Here is a 19,651-nt window from a genome sequence, read left to right on the forward strand (position 1 = left end):
TTTTGTTTTGAGCACAAATTGCATTAAAACCCCTTGTGGCTTAATGAGTTAAGTAATTGTGCAGGGTTAGGCGTTAATAATCCCCATTTATCTGAATCTCTGTTTATACTGATGGAAGGATACCATCTTATTAAGTTGAGTAGGCCAACAGTGCACTCATGGGGTGCTTGGAATCACTATTGGCTTCTGCATAAAAAGTAATATGTCATCAGCAAATAGTGCTATTTTGTGCTCTTTAACCCCTCCTCCCTTATCCCATGTATTCCTGGATTTTGCCTAATAGCTGTTGCCCGGGGTTCCGGGCTAAAAACAAACAAGACTGGAAATAAAGTACCTCTCTGTCTTGTCCCTCTTTTGAGTAAAAAAAAATCCCTTCATGGTAAATTAATAAAATAAATTGAAAATTTTTTTCCTTAAAGCCCATATTAATCAGAGTTTGTTGTAAATACACCCAGTCCACCCTGTCAAATGCTTTCTCAGCATCTAAACTGAGGGGGAAAAAAGAGTTGGTTTCAAGGACATGGCAACTGACTGTAGATTCACTGCCCTCCAATTACTGTTTGCACCATGGTGCCCGCTGACAAACCCTGTTTAATTTGGATGACCTAATTTTGATTACATATTTCTGTACTTTGTTGGCAATATAGTGTAGTGTCTTTCCCTTCCTTTTTTTTATATATATATAACAGTTATAAAAGCATCGGACCAAACTTTTGGCACCTCTTAAGATCCTTTGAATAGGGCAGTGCAGTCAGAGAGGTAAAGTATAACATCTCTTATTTCTGTTCCTTTCTCTAACCATCAATTCCATTCCTTCTCCAGTTGATCCCTTTCATCTATTTTTACCAAGATTCCCATTTCCTAAAGCTTAGGTCCAGAGTCCATCAGCATTGCAGGGATTGCTACAAAATCAATGCAAGTGACTGTCCGCTGTCTCTATATGCACATCCGGGAGGTGTGAATGCTACAAGGCCATGAAAGGCCAAAAATGATCATTAAAATTTGAATAATAAGCCAAATTTGACTGAACAGTTTGATAGTTGGGATTAATTGGAATGACTTGAAATCTGTATGATTCGATTGAATTGATTTTGCAAAGTGCCTTGAGACAACATGTGTTGTGAAATGGCTCTATATAAATAAACTGAATTGAATTGAATTAAATGTGTAGTTCAGGAGAGAAGTCATGGCGGGAGTATATTGGTTTGCTTTGGATGGTAATACATTTCTGGCTCCAGGACAGGCAGACTACAGCATCTTTAGCTAAATAATCAAGAAACTTAAAGATTATGGACATTAGAGAGGACCTGTTTCTTTGGGTCTAGGTACCAGTGGTCATTAAACTTTTATTTGTCTCTGGTGCTTGATGCAGGACCTCTAATATAAAATCTTTGAAAAAGCCAATAATGTCCTGGCCCTTGCTGCCTTCCAGTACATTGTTATGCCTAGGTCTGTTCTTCAGGTACTCGAATCGCTTGTTAAGAGGTTTTTCTTGGCGGAGTAGGTAAGGGAGTGCACATTCATTCAACAAGGACTCATCTTGTTTTTTGCCGATCCTCTTTTTCACCTAACTTAGTCTCCCGTCATGTTGCACAATTTGAGCTTTTAAGTCCTCAACAGAGTGTTCCACTCTCTCCAGCAAGGCTTTAGTCTGTGAGTCCATCTTGGTTTCTCTTCTTATTGTCTTGAACTCCCCAAGAATACCCGCAAGTTCCATTAGCCTTGCCTATTGGAACTCCACATTTATGCTGTTTCCTTTAGCAAGACATCACCAGAAGTCATGATATTAACAGATTAACAGATACGTTCTGACAACAGTCCAGATGGACTATGATGTTTTGCAGATAACATTTTGATATTTACCAAAAATAGGGAGTAGTTGGAAGAGATCATGAAGAACTGAAGCTGTACTCATGTAGGAGAAGCATGACAGATGACATGTAAATGAGAAAAAGAAAGTTAAAGCTGAAAAGGAGCAGAGATAAAGGAAGTAGATGAGTTTAAGTAGAAGAAGTAATTCATATGAGCTTGTTAAGAGTGAACAGAAGTTGAGTTTTAGTTAGTTTTTTTGCCAGTTAACTTCCTTTAACCTTCCTTCTTTTACATACACACGTGGACAAAATTGTTGGTACCCCTCGGTTAATGAAAGAAAAACCCAAAATGGTCACAGAAATAACTTGAATCTGACAAAGGTAATAATGAATAAAAATTCTATGAAAGTGAACAAATGAAAGTCAGACATTGCTTTTCAAACATGCTTCAACAGAATTATAAAAAAAAAAAAAAACTCATGAAACAGGCCTGGACAGAAATGATGGTACCCTTGACTTAATATTTTGTTGCACAACCTTTTGAGGCAATCACTGCAATCAAACAATTCTTATAAGTGTCAATGAGACTTCTGCACCTCTCAGCAGGTATTCTGGACCACTCCTCATGAGCAAACTGCTCCAGTTGTCTCAGGTTTGAAGGGTGCCTTTTCCAGACGGCATGTTTCAGCTCCTTCCAAAGATGCTTAATAGGATTTAGGTCAGGGCTCATAGAAGGCTACTTCAGAATAGTCCAATGTTTTCCTCTTAGCCATTCCTGGTGTTTTTAGCTGTGTGTTTTGGGTCATTATCCTGTTGCAAGACCCATGACCTGCGACTGACACCAAGCTTTCTGACACTGGGCAGCACATTTCTCTCTAGAATCCCTTGATAGTCTTGAGATTTCATTATACCTGCACAGATTCAAGACACCCTGTGCCAGATGCAGCAAAGCAGCCCCAGAACATAACAGAGCCTCCTCCATGTTTCACAGCAGGAACAGTGTTCTTTTCTTCATATGCTTCATTTTTACGTCTGCAAGCATAGAGCTGATGTGCCTTGCCAAAAAGTTAAATTTTTGTCTCATCTGTCCAAAGGACATTCTCCTAGAAGCTTTGTGGCTTTTCAACATGTAGTTTGGTAAATTCCAGTCTGGCTTTTTTCTGATTTGTTTTCAACAATGGTCTCCTTTGTCGTCTCCCATAAAGTCCACATTGCCACAAACAACGTTGGATGGTACGATCTGACACTGATGTTCCTTCAATTTGAAGTTCACCTTTAATCTCTTTAGAAGTTTTTCTGGGCTCTTTTGTTAACGTTCGTATTATCCGTCTTAAATTGATTTTAAATTTCTGAATAATATGTGAAACTGTAGTCACAGGAACATGAAGCTACTTGAAGATGGTCTTATAACCTTTACCTTTAACATGCTTGTCTATAATTTTCTTTCTAATCTCCTGAGACAACTCTTTCCTTCGCTTCCTCTGGTCCATGTTGAGTGTGGTACACACCATGTCACCAAACAGCACAGTGACTACCTGTAGCCCTATATATAGACCCACTGACTAATTACAAGAATGGTGACACCTGTGATGCTAATTAATGGACACACTTTGATTTAACATGTCCCTCTGGTCACATTATTTTCATGGGTACCATCATTGTTGTCCAGGCCTGTTTCATGAGTTTATTTTTTTAAATAATTCTGCTGAAGCATGTTGGAAAATGTTGTCCACGTGTGTAGAAATAAGTCTGTTACTAGAAAAAGGAACACTATTCCTGTTTTAAATTAATGGAAAAAGGAATAATCTCAAGATGAGACTTTTCTCCTGGTCTCCGATCTGTTTGTATCCTATATATATTTCATAAAATAACATGTCTTTGATAAGGGCCTAACTGTGGTGGTTAGATGACTGGGTCAGGGCATCAACCAAAACTGCAGCTCTTGTCCACAGAATGAACTTTGGAAAACTTTGGTAGGCATTACGCCTACCCAGAAAGGCTGGCCCAAGATGTTTGATCTAACAGACAAGCTACTGTAGCTGAAATTGCTGAAGAAGTTTATGTGGGTTTATGCTAGAAAGGTATCAAAATACACAAGGCCCTGCAGTATCTGCAAATGGGGGTGCATAGTTGCAGACCACTCAGGGTGTCTATGCTGACTCGTGTCCACCAAATAAGCCACCCACATTCGGCTTATGACCATCAGTATTGGGTCATGAAACAATGAAAGATTCTTCACATGGATTGCCATGTGGGTGAGTCACTTACCGGGCAAACAGATGGCACCAGATGCAATTTGGAGCTATTGGAGTCAATGTGATGTGTTGGGCAATGCTCTGCTGGGAAACCTTGTGTCCTGCCATCCATGTGGTTGACACTTTAAGCCATCTACCCAAGCAGTGTTGCAGGACACAACCTTTAATGGAAATGGTATTCCCTAATGGCTAAGGTCTCTTTTGGCAGGATAATGCACACTGCCACAAAGCACTTCAAATACTGCCTTAGTTCATCACTTGATGCCTATATAGATACATGCGGGAGCAGGTCATAACATGCTTGTCTGACGCATTGACTGCTCGCCTTCCTGGAAGGCAGGACTGGCAGGTGGTGTGGTGCTGGCACAGGTGCTGCTGCTCTCTGTGAGATGTTTGGGCTTGCTGGCATATATGCATGCCATTACATGGAAACCTATGCTCACATAACGCTTTTCTTGGATACCCTTTCGGTAACCTAACTTTAAATCACGTCTTAAACCTAATTGTGTTTGAGAGAAAACAGATTTATGGTCTTACAACATTTTTAACATAGAGAGACATAAATCTCAAACCCTCCAACCCCCCCACCACCTAAAATGAATGTTATGGCCAAATTAGCTTTGATACTGTATGACCTCTCTGCACTACTTTATTTCAATACATTTTGTGATTAACATGTGATGTCATGAGGACTTATTTAAATTAGTTTTATTTTAAGTTCAGGTTTTTGAAATCAGTTAAAAATAGCAAGAGTAATATTTGCTTAATGCCCTAAGAACTGACTAGATGCCTTGCACAGCCAGGATTTATTCTACTGAAATTCTTTATTTGGTCTGATAGATAGTTTAGGATTATACTCCTTTACCTCTGGCACAGACTTTGGACGTAGGAAGCATTTGGACTTGCTCCGACTGTCTGGTTGTTAGCAGACAGTCAATTTCTTACCCTTGCCAATTTTTTCCTGCTTAAAACAAATCAACTTTAAGGATACAATGTAAAAACAAATGTGTCACTTGCTGTCTAATACATCCCACCCACTACTGCAACTTTGACCATGCTTATACATCAAGCACCCATCTTGGTTTTTGAGGTGCGGACCCTGAATTAGATCGTTCAGCTTTCAGCTTCATACATTAATATTTCAACATTTGAGAACAAATGAAATAGTCCAAGATCTCTGTACTTGACCTCTATAGCATTCCAACATGTGCTATCTGCAGTCAGGGCCTTCAAGATATTCAGATAAGGCCTTAAGTTATACCAGTAGAAAAATCTACAAATAAACAGGTAAATACATAATTGTAAAAAAAAAAAGAAATAGTTAAAAATATGATTTTTATGTCACTATCTATTTAAAATAAAAAAACAAAACCAGACCTGTCCAGTGTTTACAATGACCACTGGACCCTATGACACTGCAAGGATAAGTGGGAACAGACAATTGATGGATAGAATAATCTAATCTTACAATCTCTGAACGTCGTTTTTCCGGTCACCAGGCAGTTTGTGCTTCTTCGTCTGCATACCTCAGTCTTCCGTGTGAATTCTGATAAACGTTTTGATCAGCCAATCACATTCTGACTTCACTAGCCCAAGTTACTCTAGCGGGCCTAGTAATGAGTTTTGGAGAACACAAAAGGAGGAGAGTTGCAGCCAAAATACTACAGAATGAACATGTAGACAGAGTGAGGAGAACATTAATACTGAAATACTTAAAATAAGCTTAACACTTGCTGGTCTTGGAATAGACACTGGGGAACTGCCTGGGCACATTGTGAAATGTTCAGCAGAGAAACTGAATTAAAGCTTTTGGATTCTATTACAATTCTAACTGATTAATTACATGAAGCAACACATGCTTACAACAAACATCGCAGGGTCTCCCAGAGGAGCCCTCTCAGTAGAGACCTAACAGCATAAACTCTGTCATTTATGGCTACAAATCTTATGAATTTGTCTAAAAGTGATCATCGTTCTTAGTCATTATTAGCTGAATTATAAGACCGAATGAAATTAGTGTACACAATGTAATTAACACAGGCAATGGTCAGGTGCAGCTTAGAGAAACAAAAAAACAACTACAGCATGGCTTTTTCATGCTAATGTGGCACAATGTCCCTTCGTCCCTTTCTATCTAATGTCCAATAATAACAGGCCGGTTATTTATTCCAACAAATATGCTGGTATATATGTATACCTGTGTCACATGGATTTGTGGCGCATATTGAAGCTTAAACTGGAATCGATACTGAAGTGCGGCTTTGGCATCAGGAAGCGTGACTAATCCTGCTTGGTTCATGTATATTTACACCTTCCTTTAGCCCTCAGTGTGTTTCTTCAAAACTTTGCAGAATACCATTTTGGCATATTTCCAAAAAGCAAACAAGCAAGGTAGATACTAATAACATAGTCACATCTTCTCCACACGTCTGTTGGATGGGTGCGAAAACTTGTTATCACTCATGTAAAAACTTTGTGTTGCAAGGCACAAAAAACAAAGTAAACAGAAAAATAATTTGGAGGGAGATGTAAAATTTATGGAGAATTATGTGGAAGGAGCAGGCATGATCTGCCATAGGTGGAATAAAAAACATGGGTTTTTGGGCAAATTAGAAACAAAGGCTGTCTTAAAATTACAAGGGGATCTAAAATTAGAAATAATGAAAACTAAAAAGAGACAAAAGACAGAACAAAGGAAGGTTGAATATAAACTGTCAGAAAAATGGTTGGAACAGAGCAAGCTGAGAGACATACAGAGGCAGGATAAGAGGGAGAAGCGAAAAGAAAAGTTAACAGCCGCAGTTATGGTGCGGCAAGAGGAGGAAACTGCAGCTGCCTTCAGACAGCAAAGGCGGCAGCCTCCAGGAGAGCAGCCGCCTGCTGCACAGGCAGTGATACAGCATGAGGAGGAGGAGGAAGAAGGCGCAGCAGCACCTCCTCAAATCCCCTACAAAAAGCCAGATAAATCAAGCAACCCTTTTAAAACAGAAGAACAGAGCTCCTGGTCTCCTAATTTCTGGGGGAGCACAGGCGTACAAACTAGGAGTAAAAAAAATGTTAAAACCCCTACTGACCCCGGCTTATACCCAAATGAAGCCTTAAAGGCTCACAAACAGAAATTTCATCCATCTGAAGAAAAAAAAAATAGAGGAAGACACATTTCCTCTTGTAGAAGTGGCCAATCCAAACATAGGTAACGCTGATAATCCACAGCCGCCAACCATTCTAGTATATAGGCCATGGACACAGGAAGACAGAACTGCCGCTTTAAAAGGTATCCCAAACATACAGGAAGGTGTACCGGAATTTTTAGCAGCCATCACAAAACTCAGAGGAAGTTTCCATCTTAATGGCAGAGAAATGCACCATTGTCTTTCTCAGCTCTTTGGCCATCGCTGGTGTAGAGCAGCCGGAGATTTCACTGGAAATGATGCCCAGGGAAATTCAATGGTGCACAATTCAGCGGATTTAAGAGATGCCTTACGCATCCTTTATGACCGAATCAGAACAGAATACACACAGACAGCAGATTACGGCAAAATCTCACAATGTAAACAGAAAGATGAGGAAGACCCACAAGATTTTTGGGATATAATGAGACGTGTTTTCAGAGCAAACTCTGCTATACCATACAATGAGGTAGAAGGCGGGGCATATCAACAGCAGCTGAAGAGAGCGTTTTTGCAAGGATTAAAACCTGAGCTCAGACGGTACATAGATAAACATTGGGTACACCAGAATACAGGCACTGTCACCCAGGCGTTGGAATATGCAGACCATGCACACAAAATGCAACAACACAGGAAAACAGACACATTCACAATGCAAGATGGTTTAATAACATTGCAACACACTCGTCAAGGGGGAGGGGAAGATTTAGAGGCGGAGGGAGCAGAGGAGGGGGAGATTTCAAAAACACACAAAGCATTGTGTGTCAGAGATGTGGCAAAACAGGGCATTACGCAAGAGGATGCAAAATAAACTTACAAAGCTCCAGAGCAAGAGATGAGAACTGTTGGCTTTGCAACAAGCAAGGACATTTTGCAAGAGATTGTCAGGAGAAACCGGTATACAACCCCAACTCCAACCAAAATTGACAATTACAGCCTCAGCCCTCTGCAGGGGAAGAAGATAACTCTGATATGGAAGAAGTTGATATACAAGCAGCCTTAGAATTGATAGCGTTAAGCAAATCACAAGATTTACCCTACAAGAACATAATAATAAATGAAAAAGTGTACAACTGCTTGTGTGACACGGGGGCATGTAGGACAGTATTAACTGAACCCCCACCTGGAGTAAAATATTCTAACACTGCAGTACATGTTAGATCTGCAGCCGGTACATCAGAGGTCCATTATCTAAGCACACCGATGATCATAAAAGAGCCTGAAACAGGATCCACATGCCAGGCTCCCGTTCTAATCAGTCAGAAATGTCCAGTAAATCTGCTAGGGAGAGACATTATGCAGAAGTTACACATAAACATCGTGTCTACAGAAACAGGCATGAAAGCTATTGTTGAGGAGGGAGCCCTAGTTGTGCACGGGTCCTCACAACCACACTATTACTGGTCTCTAGATCTAGGACCATCCCCAACAGCTAGAGAGCTGCTAAGAAAAACAAGAGAAAAACAAATTTTTCAACAAACTCAGTACATGCCAGACACTGAACTCCATGTGACTATGAGTTACAAAAACACTCCAGGGCCAGATTATCAATATGACACTGTTTTTCATAGAGATAATAATCAAACCGTTACCATACAGCATCTGTATGTTGACCCCAAAACAGGGAAATCCTCTGCCTCAGTCCTACTGTCGGAAAAACAACTACAACTGTTTAAAGACCACACCCCTCATCTATCACTGACTAAACCTGTAGGGGGTCAATGGAAGAATTCAGAACATTTTCTACAAAGAGCTGAGAGAGGGAGATATGAGGCATCAACAGACTCTGACTGGAAAATAGATCATAATACAGGGATCTGGAGACTCACTCTAGGGTGGGTGATCAGAGTACATCCAAAAACGCATATGGATGAAGCTGACTGAAAGCTACAGTGTCTGGCTGAAGAAAAACAAAATCTAAAACACTCTGCCTTGAAAGCTGTCCCACCTGAACTGTGGTCCCAATCATCAACTGATGTAGGGCTAATAAAGGGGTTCCCACCATACAAGGTTAAATTAATATCTGAAAAAAGGCCATTAGTCCGTCAATACCCCTTAAAGCCAGAAGCCGAGGAAGGTATTAAGCCAGTAATACAGGACATGTTAAAATCAGGAATATTAAGAGAAGCCCCTGAAGCTACGTGTAACACACCTATTTTTCCAGTGCAGAAAGCCAGCACCGGAAAGTTGAGAATGGTCCATGATCTCCGACAAATAAATGATATTGTACAGCATGCAGCTCCAGATGTTTCAAATCCGCACACATTGCTGCATTCACTGACCCCAGATAAAAAGTATTTCTCAGTAATAGATCTTAGTAATGCTTTCTTCACAGTACCACTGCATGAAGAATCACAGCATTTGTTTGGTTTTCAGTGTAAAGGAAAGAAATACACCTATACTAGGCTTCCACAAGGTTTCAGTGAAAGCCCACATGTATATACACAAGCATTAAGGTACTCAATGAGCACCTGCATAATACCAGAACACAGTCAAGTTCTGCTATATGTGGATGACATTTTAGTAGCATCAGACACAGAAAAACACTGTGAAGAGGCCACAATTACTGTGTTAAAGCACCTACACCAAACAGGCCACAAGGCTTCAAGAGACAAGCTGCAGTTTTGTAAAAATGAAGTGGTTTATTTAGGGCACACACTGTCACAGAATGGACGCTCCCTGCTGAATAGCAGAAAAACAGCCATACAGGAAGCCCCAAAACGGCAAATGATGTCCTTTTTAGGACTTTGTAATTTCTGCAGAGTGGCTGCCCGACTATGCAGCCATAGTGCAACCATTACAATCAATGATTTATGGAATAAACATGACATTAAGGGACAAAATTATTTGGACAGAAGAGGGGGAAAAAGCATTTATTAACTTAAAGAACTTATTGCAAACCAGTTACATTAGCCTTACCAGACTACAGCCAACCATTCACGCTGTGCGTGGACTCATGTCAGGGCTATATGAAAGCTGTACTGACACAACCCTTTGGGTCTAAAGATAGACCCCTAGCCTTTTACTCAAAGAAACGACGCGGTGGCCGGGGCTTTTCCTGCGTGTTTACAAGCATGCTCTGCTGCCGCTGAAGCAGTGAAGCAAACAGCTGAAATAGTTCTATGCCACCCGCTGACGTTAAACGTTCCCCATTCTGTTTCACTTGTTTTACTACAGACCTCACTTCCCTTTTTGACACATGCAAGACATATTGCATTAACTTCTCTACTACTCTCACAACCAAATATCACCTTGCAAAGATGTGGCCCGTTAAACCCAAGTACCTTAATACCTACGGCAGAGGACGGACAGCCACATTCATGTAAAGCAAAAGTAGAAGAGGACACCAAACCCAGACAGGACATTTCCCAAACGCCACTGCCTAACTCACAAACTGTGTTTGTAGATGGGCCCGCATCACAAGATGAATATGGGAAAAATAGAGTTGGTTACGCAGTGACAACCATTGACAGCATGATAGAAGCTAAATCCTTGCCCAAAACATGCTCAGCCCAGACTGCAGAGTTGTATGCTGTAGTGAGAGCATGTGAACTACATGAGGGACAGATACTTACTATATACACAGACAGCCAATACGTTTTTGGATCAGTACATCACCATGCTAAAATCTGGCAGAATAGAGGTTTTAAAACATCATCAGGAACAGAGTTAACACATTTTAATCTTTTGAAAAGATTATTATCAGCAATACAGCTACCTGGTAAAATAGCACTCTGTAAATGTAAGGCTCACCAAACAGATTCTAGCATGGAAACAAAGGGGAATACTTTTGCTGACATAACTGCAAAGAAAGCTGCAACAGAACCCCTAACACTAAAAATGACTGGCCTGCTATTTATAGACATGTCAGTACTGAAAGATGCGCAACAAACAGCACCCAGTACTGAAATAAAGGCCTGGCTGAAAAGAAGAGCTGAGAAAAAAGATGATATATACCACATAGAAAACAAACCCGTTTTACCAAAAAATCTATATAAAACGGCGGCGGTGGTGACTCATGGCAAATGCCACGTGTCACAGAGAAATATGTCACATCTGGTGAAACATCAATTCTACGCTTTAAATTTTTCTGACTAATCAAACATAATCCACAGGGGAACATGAGACCCAAAAGAGGCCAGTTCCCAGCAGCAATTCATCCCTTTCACACGATACACATGGATTTCATAGTTATCATGGTCAGGGGGAAAGAAATATTGTTTAGTGGTTATAGATGCATTTTCAAAGTGGGTTGAAATATACCCTGCAAAACACTGTGATGCGTTCACGGTGTCAAAAAGTTTAGTGACACGTTTCTTCCCTACATATGGTATCCCACAAATCATAAGATCAGATAATGGGACTCATTTTGTAAATAATGTAATAGAACTGTGCTCTAAAGCATTAGGGTTTCAGTTAAAAAATCATTGTTCTTACCACCCACAATCTGCTGGGCTGGTTGAACGAACAAATGGAACAATAAAAAACAGACTGAGAAAAACAGTTGAGGAGACAGGCAGACCGTGGCCAGACTCTGTCTCTGGTCAAACTATGGATGAGAATAACTCCAAATCAATCTGGCCTCACTCCATTTGAAATAGTACATTCCTCTGCCTTCTGATATGAATGACATAGAGAAAGCACAACAGGAAACTTCATTAGCTGAGTGGATGAATAAAATGTTGCAGACAAAAGAAGAACAAATGTCCAGTGGTCTGCCGATAATCTCTGCTCCTATCCCACAGAATGACCTGAGGCCTGGAGACCTGGTCCTGATTAAGACACTCCACAGGAAGGATTGGAGCACCCCCTACTGTAAGCCAGTTTTGCCGTTACAGGAGCCAAACCAACCGACGGGGTAAGCAGAAGGAAGTCCGGGTTCAAAGGAGTTGGAGGACCCATATGGCCCAGCGTCTCAAACCGGTGAAGAAAACAGCTGATCTGCGCCCAATTATAAAATGGCTCTCTGTAACATGTGGACAGGACTGATAAGCCTGAGCTTAATTCTGGTAGCAGGACTCTTTCTCTGTCTAAAGCAAGATCCACAGGAGGTGATACCGAACCAGAAGAGATGGACATCAGACGGGACCCATCTCAGAACACTGACGGAAGGACATGACGCACCCATTTCTGCAAAATTACTGGTATTGTTATGTGTATGACACAGCTAAAACTCAAAATAAAACTGATTGTTGTGTGTGTTCTATAATGCCTGTGCATTCCCAAGGCCCCACTATATATGTCAAAGCTATGAACCTCACCGAGACAAGTTGCGCCATATCAATGGGCCTGATAGGATATACAAATAAAAAGTAATTTTTTATGCCAGACCAATCTTTCAGTAACCAGAGATTAAATTACAGTTGTGACCCAGAAAACTGCACTTGCAACAGAAAACAATGGCAACCTCTCAACATTACAGGGAAATCAGAACCATTCAAAGCATATGTAACAGACCCCGGAAACCATCGACACTGCATAAGACAAAATATTACAGGGAATCATACTCATTTTGTAGGAAATACTACGAAATGTAACCACTTCTACACTTACAGGAATAATCCCGGAAACGGCACATACTGGATAGAAGGGTTATGTGGTAATAACGCTTATGTACTTCCACCCAGCTGGTATGGTGTATGTGCCCCAGATTTCACATCAGATCACACTGTGGTACTTAGTAAGCAGACTATAGTTATACCACATAGGAGATCAAAAAGGGAAATAGATGTTAAACCACATGACCCCATTTGGGGAACAAATGTCCCAGATGATTTTAAACTTTGGTCTAAAGATGATAAAACATTATTATCTCTCTTACACTGGTTAGGTGTGGGCAAATTAATGCTGCGCGTGGAAACTTTAAGTTATCGATTTGGATTGTTTCTAAATAACTCCATAATAGAAGAAGAGGGTCAAAACACAGAAATGAGCGCTATGCGAGCCATGATAATTCAGAACCGCATGGCTTTGGATATTCTAACAGCATCAACGGGGGACGTTTGTGTTCTATTGAATAACACCTGTTGCACATATATCCCAGATAATATACACTCTGCAAACATAACGGGAGCATTAAACAACCTACGGAATCTGCAAAATGTCATGGCACATGACCACCCAGATCCTAACTCTTCTTGGTTAGATTGGATGCTCACAGGGGGATGGATAAATCTGTTTAAGGTTCTCTTAGTTGCAGTAATAGCATGCATGGGCCTTCTGTGTCTCCTGTCAATATGTATTATCCCATGTTGCAAATGCATGGTACAAAGAATAGTAACTCAGTCAGTCACGGTGGCATATGCAACACTGAACCAGGTAGAAATGCACGAAAATGAAGGGGACGATTATGATGACATGTTGTAAATAAATCACATCGAAAGCCTGAGTGTACTCATACATTGTATTTCATAAAATGACCTTACAGTAGAAAATCGAAAGAAGTTGTTGCTTAAGTGAAATGAGAAAAAGTACAATGATGACATAAACAGGGCAGATTTTTAAATTCCTTTATTATGTTTCACTATTTTCATTAAGTATTATTCTTTTATTTTTATGATTTCATCAGGAATCGTGACTAATCCTGCTTGGTTCAAGTATATTTACACCTTCCTTTAGCCCTCAGTGTGTTTCTTCAAAACTTTGCAGAATACCATTTTGGCATATTTCCAAAAAGCAAACAAGCAAGGTAGATACTAATGAAACATAGTCACATCTTCTCCACACGTCTGTTGGATGGGTGCGAAAACTTGTTATCACTCATGTAAAAACTTTGTGTTGCAAGGCACCTGCACTATGCCTTCCTCCCTGTGTGTGTGAATTATTGTTATCTTTGTGAGAACCAGCCTCCTTTCTGTCTCACACACATACACTCTGTCTGAACTGTCTGTTGAATTGTGTATATAAATAAAGAGATAGGGTGTCAAAACTTTGTAGTTGCACTGCAAAGTGGGCTACCCTTGCTGCAAGTAACTCTGACTGTATCGTTCTTGCCTCTGAGTTGACTAAATAATACCTAACAACGTCCCACTGCTTTTGCAAAGAGGTGTTTACTTCTCACAACATCATATTCCTTACATAGTAGGGGTGTATTTTTTTCCTGTTCCATTTATATATTTGTTGTGGTACAAAAGAAGAAATAGGTCAGAGGAGACCTTAAATCAAAGCTAAAAGACACATCGAGTCTTAAGTTCATTATTTTTGTTTCCTCAGTTTGTAGGAAAATGTAAATGTGGTGAGAAATTAAAAATAGAGAAGAAGAGAAAGGGAGGTGAAGGACAGTGAGTGTCAGACTGTCACTTCTGTTGTGATTGTTAGAATGAGCAATAGAGCGGTAGGGACAGCTGGTGTTAATAGTCGTGATCAGACTTGCTGTCTCCTCCTAGCGATGCAGCATTAATAAAATAATCCAGATTGCTGAAGAGTCATTCTAGTACAAGTAATTCAGTTGGCAGAAGAGCTGCAGAATAGTAGCCATGGTACGCTCATTTGAACATTGAGATTACACAAAAACAGTGGAAACAAGAAAGACCTAAATGCTATCCTGTACTAAAACCAAATATCAGCCTGAAAAACAAGCAAACTACATTTAGAAAAGGGAAAGCATCATTTAAGCATGTTGCTGTTGTTCAAAAAGGCACCAGAAAATAGATACAGAATAACCATAGTTACAGCTAACCTAAAATAAAAAATAATATTTAAGAAATAAAACTAAAAGCATCTAGGACAGGGGTCTGCAAACTGTAGCTCCGGAGCCACAAGTGGCTCTTCGGACCTTCTGTTATGACTCTTAGTAACTTTGGCTAAAACAAACTAATGTTTTTAAATAGAGAGATATTATAACAAATGCAGGTTTTCTGTTTCTTATTTTGTAATAATTGTATTGAATTTCTACAACAGAATGACAAAAAGGTACCAGTGATATTTTTTAGATGTATTTTTCTTGTCATTAGATTGGAAAATATGTGCTTTTTAATTTTCCACAAATATGATTATCCCATAGAAGATACTGTATGCCCTTTGGATTGTAAAGGTTGCAGACCCCTGGTCTAGGGTCACCAATATTTAAAGGATTACAGACTAGAAATGTTTTACACCCATTACTGTATATTTTTCTTGCACTCTTAGCATTACTTAACACTAACATTACATAACATTGCATCAAACAATACTTATTATGGGTTTATCTGCTACTGTAAAGTTAGGCTGACAGAAATTTACAAATACAATTGATTTGCTCACAAATTTTAAGGGTTAAACTTTTTTTTAAACGAGTGAACGTCCACAAAGCTGCCAACGATTGATAAAACTATGTTGCTGCACACACATCTCAGAAACTGCAGCAGTTAAGAAAAAACATGTTAACCTATTCTCATTCCTTAGGCTGGGTTAAGAAATTGGTTTTTTCCAAACTGAATAAAAAATTGCAATTCAAGCAACTTTAGGTAAGCATTCCTAGAGCAACATTCTCACAGTTACTAATGAGGTGCAAAAGATGGCAGAACTTATTACTATGACAAGTTTACACATCATGTTCTAAACTTATGACATTCCTGGCCTGAAATAGATGTATCTAAACTTACTCTGAAATGGAGAAGTCTTCAAAACCTGTCCTTGCTCTAGGTTTTCATATTCCATTATGATTGCATCATGCGGTTCAGGATGTGCAACATATACTAAGTGTATCATGAATAGAGCAGCACTGGCAGCCTTCAGCATGCCTCCCATGCTGCTAGACTGAGCAGCAGCAGCAGCAGTAGTAACACATTGGCCCTCGCTGCATAAACTGATTATTGAATGATGGTAAGTGTCAGTGGGGTTTAGGGGTATATATTTCAACCAAATGGTAAAGCAAGGAGAAACTGCAAAGCAAATAAAAACTCGACATATTTAAATAAAAATAAAAATTCTCATGTTGTTAGTTTTTCAAAAAGATGAAACATTTTCCTAAGCTCAAACACTATTTCCATCATAGGACAACAAGTGGAGGTGGTGAAGAAGGAACAGAGCAAACTTTACTTCTTGAGGAAGCTTCGGTCTTTCAGTGTTTCCAGCAAGATGCTGCAGATCTTCTATAAATCTGTTGTGAAGAGTGTGATCTCTTCTGCCATCATTTGTCGTGGTAGTAGCATCAGAGCCAAGGGCTTAAATAAACCTCAACAAGATGATAAAGAGGTCTGGCTCTGTTTTGGGAACTGCTCTCTAACCTCTAGAGATAACTGTACAAAGATGGATTCTTTATAAAGTAAAGAACATTACGGACAACACTGAGCATTTTTTTCATTAGACTGTCATACAACAGCAGAGTGTTTCCAGTCACAGTCTTCTTTAGACCCACTCAAAGACAGAGTGCTTTAGGAGATCTTTCTTGCCCACAGACATCATCATCTACAACATCTCCAAAGATTATATGAGTTTTATCAACAATCAATTTCTTACTGGGATTAATAAAGTATTTTTGAGCTGAATTAAAGTAAAATAATGCAGATGTAAAATCACGCAGGTTCCTATAACTTTCATCTGTTCTCTTTGAAAAAAAGTAGCCCATCCAGAGGACATCTAGAAACGTTGTTTTGTTAAGTAACTGTAAATCAAGTTGATGTTCACTTTAGGGCCCAATTGGATCATTTTAACCACTTTTAAAATTTTAAGAGTCAATATTCTTGCTTGTGGTAATGCTAATGGCATAAGATTTTTCTAAAATTAATGGTTTGAATCAAGGTTAAAAACTTCCAATTTACATCTCATAACACCTTTACAGTTTTCATATTACCCAACTATACCTCACTGACCAATTTAAACACTTTTGTTTTAATATGCTTTTATTTGATAATTACATCGATACTTGTGACCACCTTGTCAGCTTGAGCCTCTTGAATAACCTTTCAAAATGAAATTACATATTTATCCACTAGTAGGTGGCAGAGCTAAAATAGTCTAAACAGAACCCCTTTAGTACTTTGTTGCATTATAGCACAGAAATAAATGATATTATCATCACTCTAAATAGTCTATATAAGCCACAGCAATCCCAAACACTCCTAGCATTCCATCATGGATTTTATGAATTATCCTTTGTAGTTTTCTTGATATTAGAGCAGAAGTGGCATTAAACAATATTTTAAAATGTATACGTTTACGATTCTGATTAAGACTGAAGATGATCAAAAGATTCACTTTCAATATTTGAATATGAAAGAAAAATTCATTAATATAATTTTATAATTTTATTTTTATAGTTCTTTCTTTGCATGGTCCTATTTATATCCCAATGTTCCTAAGTAAGAATTTTTTTCTGGTGGGATGTTAAAGGGTTAATAAGATCATTTGTCAGTGAACTTCATTATTGTTAATTTCAACATGTTCAGTGTTTGCTTTCTGCCTCACGTCCCACAGCAAAACCATAAACATGACACTAAGTAAGTAAAAAAAAGAAAAGAGTAGGTCAAGAAAATGAAAAATCCATGTATATTTTTATAAAAACCTTTTCATATAATCTGCTCTTTTGAGATGTAGTTGGGATAACTGAGTAAAGTGTGAAAACAAATGGGCTTTCAAAATTGTACCAAAGAATCATACCAGCTATACAATCTGAAAGTTAAACAATATAATCTAACAGTTTAACAATGGCTTAGAAGGGCCACAACCTCCACTGTAATGAATCGAAATATACAAGACAATGTGTCACATTGTGAAGAGTGTAAAAGTGTTAGGTCAAGGATAAAGATGAAGTGGACTGAATGGAAATAAATAATATCAGTCTAACCCTTGGCTGCAGAGGATGATGGTTTCTCTGAAGCTCTTCTGGGCAGAATAAAGTTGTTCCTGTTTGTGTCAGCTGGCCAGAGAATGAGAGGGCTGCCAACACCCAGGTCCACAGGATGGACTGGAATCCCATAAGCAAACAGATGGAGAATAAGAGGAAGTGGAAACTTTTTTTTTACCTTCCAGAAAGCAGGAGGCCACAACTGCACACACATCCAATTATTTGAAAGCAGAGGTTAACTATTTTTCCTGCTACCTGATTTTTCTTCCTTATTCAAATCATTAAAAGTTATTTAACAATATTCTGTGAACTGTGTTTTGGAACTGCCAAATACCAGCTCCAGTTTAGGTCCCAAAGGCAAATGGGGATGGAAAAATAAATTGTTACATGTTACATTAATGCCTTTATTGAAGGCATTAATGTAACATGTCAACAATCAACATGGAATTACTGCATTTAAAATTTCAGAAACAGGATAACCCAACCCCCAATCCCCCTCCCTATTAAGCACCCCAGTAGGTGCTACCTAGGTGCCGTAAAGCTACCAGTTGCATAGTATACTCTAACTGTCTTTCCCATATATAAGATCACCAGTTTCCAAATTCTTTCAAAATCCTCCAGTCTGTCATTAAGAATGTAACGAATCCTCTCCAAGTGCAGGGTATCAGTCAGTGATGTGATCCAGTCTTTGAAAGCTCTCATAAAACATCATAGATGAGTACTTACAAAATGTCTAACCTGTAGGTATCTAAAGAAGTCTGTGTTAATCAATCAATATTTCACCTGAAGCTGCTGGAACGATGCAAACACAACCTGTATATATAAATCCCTAACAAAGCACAATCCCAACTTTTTACATTGATTAAAGGCCCCATTCAGAGATGAAGGAATAAATGATGGATATGCATTCAGTGGTAGTGTGAAGGATAGAGTCCAGAGATATTTTCTTATTTGTTCCAACATCTGAATTGCATCATGTATGATCAGTTTGTATCTGCAAAGTGATTTTCCACATGCATAAAGTTAGCACAAATGTATCCAGGTTCTGCTGGAGGTTTCTGCCTGTTAAAAGGTAGTTTTTCTCTCCACTGTCGCTACATGCATCCTCAATATGAGGGATTGCAAATGCAAGCAACTGTCCACTGTTGCTACATTCTCAACCAGGAGGAGTGAATGCTGCAAGTCAAAGACTTGATGCAATCTGCTGGGTTTCCTTAGATATAAAAACTTTTTAACCAATTTGAATAAATAACTGAATCTAACTGCACTGTTTGATAGAGTACACCAGTCTTGCTGTGTGTATTGGTGCATTGTCATCCTGATACACGGCACCGCCTTCAGGATACAATGTTTGAACCATTGGATGCACATGGTCCTCAAAAATGGTTCGGTAGTCCTTGGCAGTGACGCGCCCATCTAGTACAAGTATTGGACCAAGGGAATGCCATGATATGGCAGCCCAAACCATCACTGATCCACCCCCATGCTTCACTCTGGGCATGCAACAGTCTGGTTGGTACGCTTCTTGGGGCTTCTCCACACCGTAACTCTCCCGGATGTGGGGAAAACAGTAAAGGTGGACTCATCAGAGAACAATACATGTTTCACATTGTCCACAGCCCAAGATTTGCGCTCCTTGCACCATTGAAA

At 39.3% G+C, this 19,651-nt stretch overlaps 1 protein-coding gene across 2 annotated transcripts in view; it reads right to left on the reverse strand.

Moving 5' to 3' along the window:
• si:ch211-247n2.1 (calcium-activated potassium channel subunit beta-2) overlaps positions 1-18,098 on the reverse strand; it is a 34,236-nt gene extending 16,138 nt beyond the window's left edge. For both annotated transcript variants that reach the window (XM_047374181.1, XM_047374178.1), the window contains exon 1: positions 18,002-18,098. The gene's annotated coding sequence lies outside the window, so the exon portion shown is untranslated. The remainder of the gene's footprint in view (positions 1-18,001) is intronic.
• Between the last annotated feature and the right edge of the window lie 1,553 nt (positions 18,099-19,651).

This window comes from Girardinichthys multiradiatus, chromosome 9 (assembly GCF_021462225.1).
Source record: "Girardinichthys multiradiatus isolate DD_20200921_A chromosome 9, DD_fGirMul_XY1, whole genome shotgun sequence".
Taxonomy (NCBI): Eukaryota; Metazoa; Chordata; class Actinopteri; order Cyprinodontiformes; family Goodeidae; genus Girardinichthys; species Girardinichthys multiradiatus.